Below are 3,440 nucleotides of genomic sequence, written 5' to 3'. Positions count from 1 at the left end.
GGATGTCTCAGGAAATAAAGGAAAGTATCAGATTGAAAAAAAACACATACAAAAAAGCAAAGAGTAGTGGGAAACTCGTAGACTGGGAAATCTTTAAAGGCCAACAGAAAGCCACAAAAAAAGTTATAAAGAAATGTAAGATATATTATGACAGTAAACTAGCTCAGAATATAAAAACAGGCAGCAAAAGTTTCTATAAATATGTAAATCGTAAAAGAGTGGCGAACGTAAACATTGGTCCTTTAGAGGATGAGAAGGCCAATTTAATAACTGGGAATGAGGAAATAGCCTCATTCAGTTATTTCGTGTCGGTCTTCACAGTGGAAGACACAAATAACATGCCGAAAACTAATGGCAAGAAGGTTATGGAGAGAGTAGGAACTGCAGATGCTGGAGAATCTGAGATAACAAGGTGTAGAGCTGGATGAACACAGCAGGCCAAGCAGCATCAGAGGAGTAGGAAGGCTGACATTTCGGGCCTAGACCCTTCTTCAGAAAATCATTTTCTGAAGAAGGGTCTAGGCCTGAAACGTCAGCCTTCCTGCTCCTCTGATGCTGCTTGGCCTGCTGTATTCATCCAGCTCTACACCTTGTTACCTAAAACTGTATATTCATTATACAGGTTATAGTTTAAATATGCTTTAGGGACAGGAAACAGAAGCACATCACCATAGGAATGAAGAAAGAACTTTCCCGTGAAACTAGCTATACAACACTTAAAATACTTGATGGGACATGACATGAAGAATTTTATTTCATATTGATGTAGTATCTGGAAAACTTGATGTGGACATTGGTGTAAAAAGTAAGCCAGCACTTGCTACTTGAAAAAAAATGATTTAAAGTAAACTACACTTAAAATTTGCTTAATGACTTCACTAAAAATAAAGCCTACTATTCCATTAAATTGAGAATTCCAATACTTGATGAACAATTTGTTTAAAAGCTTTCTTTGTAGATTTTGTAAAATTTGGTGGAAATTGAAATCACCCTCTGCTGAAAATGCATATTACTTTTAAAATTATTTGGTCTTAAGAATATAATGTAAAGAAATGTGAGATTATGCACTTTGTCTGAAAGAACAAAGGAGCTGATTATTAGTTGAATGGAGAAAGATTAGGAAGTTGGAGTTATCTGGATCCTTGCGCAACAATCACCAAAAGCTAAGGTCTGGCAATGAGGAAGGCAGTTCATAAATGAATTGTTGGCCTTTATTTCAAAGGAATGGAGTATACACAACAAAGTCTTCCTAAAACTATACAAAGTACTAATCAGACCCCAACTGGAATACTGTGAACAGTTCTGGGCACCAGGGAGCAGTCCAGAGAAGGTTCACTAGGCTAACATGGAGCAGACAGTCTTAGGTGGAGAGGTTGATTAGGTTGGGTCTGTACTCATTCGAGTTCAGAAGAATGAGGTGCAACCTGTAAAGGCTTGGTCATTGGGTATATTTAAAGCTGAGACAGGCAAATTCATAATCAGAAATGGAATTAATGGTTATAGGAAAAATACATGAATGAAAGTGTAGTTGAGGATTATCAGATCAGCCATGCTCATTGAATGATGAAGCAGACTTTATGGACTTAAGGTCTTACAAGAGGCAATGCTCATTAAGTCATGTTTATTACCTATTTCTTGCTAGCCTAAGAAGTTGATCGTTATCTAGTTTTATTTGAACTACTGTTGGTGTTCATTTGGAATTCACAGGATTCCTAGGCTAAATAAAAAATCTCAAAGTCTTCAGTTTCGTCAGCAATTGCAAACTAGTTGGATAATGTTCATCATAACCCAGCAGGAATAAAATCACTCCATTCCTCTGTAGACAATTCACCAACTTTAGGATTCAGTGTCATTATGCCAATGTTCAGTAATGCAGACTTCGTCATTAAATATATTCGAGGCAGTATTAGATAGATTTCTGATTGACATGAATTACATGACAGCAAGCAACAAAGTTAGGGCCACATTCAGATCTTATTGAATGGTGCAGTAGGGTTAAGGGATGTTAACTGGCCTATGATGGCCCTATTTCATATGTTCTTAATTGGAATTGACAGCACTGATGACAATGAAGCCAGTTGAGGAATTTAGATAAAAGATTTTGTAAACCTCCATATCTTAATAATTTAGTCATTCATACAACAAATCTAACTCAAGTCGCCGTTTTGTGTTTTATATGTCAACTAGCAGAGGTCTGCAAAACATTTGTAGCAAAGTTAGTATCTCTATTGCAACAGTCCATTTCATGAGATCCTTCTCCTAACATCTCCAACCGATCCCACTCATCATTCTCATATAGAGTCATACAGCATGGAAACAGACCCTTCGGTCCAATTATTCCATGCCAACAGTGTTCCCAAACTAAACCATTTCCACTTGCCCGCATTTGGCCCACATCCCTCCAAACCCTTCCTATTCATGTACATATTATGTTCATCATATCATCTCTTCTTATATCAATCTATTCCATCCCCTCATTCTACAGCTATGTATTTATGGCCACTCCCATGACACTGTCATTGCACACCCTGTTCCCGCCACAGTCACCATTCATCTTTTCCATGCTATTGCCCCCCAATCCTTCCAGCCAGGCTAACTTTATTATTAGAAGATTATTACCTTCTGTTCCTTTTCTCTAGAAATACCAGTCCAACCACTACTCATCACTGGTAGCCCCACTTGTGTCACAAACTAATTTCCAGCACACCCATATGCACTTAATCAAAATCAATTCTTTGACCAATTTAGACTTCACAAACAAAACTGCCCATGATTATGGACCCTGTTTCTTTGCAGCGGGCTAGGTATTCATGAACTACATCCCGCAATATTCCCAAGCTATTATTTTCAAAGTTATAATTTCCTCAATGTTTCACAAATTTCTTTTTGCTTGAAATTTTAGGAGAGTACCAGTGCCTCACCTTCATGAAGAGTTTGAGCCAGCCAGAAATCAAGCCGCAGAAGTGCGGTGTCATCTTTTACCCAATTAATGTAATGAAGCAACAGAGGAGATCGCAGCATGGAGCCCATCTGTGCAGGGAACTGAACAGAAATGATAAAAATAAACATGGAGGAAAATAGTAGGAATGCAATAGAGAATGCAAGCCAACAACAGCTCCTGAACATCTAGAAAGCTAGCATCCATTATACCACACCATATGATTAAAAATAAAGTAAATGAAAATGCTACTAAAAATTAGTCAAAATATCTGTACAGCAATGATATAGTGTGTCCATAATGCAACAGGGGAGCTGAAGGCAATCAAGCATCAGAACTAACTAGACAGTGAGAATTACTGAGATGTGGCTATAAAAAATTTTTGATTGGGAATTAAACATTGCTGGGCATAATATTTAGAAAAGATAGAGGGGAAGAGCAGGGTGTTGGTGCACGTGTGCATATTAGGATAGTGTAATACATGTAGGTAAAAGGAACACAG

The 3,440-nt window shown here is 37.7% G+C and overlaps 1 pseudogene; it reads left to right on the top strand.

Annotated features, from left to right (window-relative positions):
• Window positions 1-3,081, top strand: part of LOC109927335 — a 10,758-nt pseudogene extending 7,677 nt beyond the window's left edge.
• Window positions 3,082-3,440: the final 359 nt, after the last annotated feature.

The sequence above is a fragment of the Rhincodon typus genome, unplaced genomic scaffold (genome assembly GCF_021869965.1).
Source record: "Rhincodon typus isolate 14 unplaced genomic scaffold, sRhiTyp1.1 hic_rhity00000547, whole genome shotgun sequence".
Lineage (NCBI taxonomy): Eukaryota > Metazoa > Chordata > Chondrichthyes > Orectolobiformes > Rhincodontidae > Rhincodon > Rhincodon typus.
The sequence above is the reverse complement of the archived record's forward strand: the minus strand, read 5'-3'. Positions and strand labels throughout refer to the sequence as shown.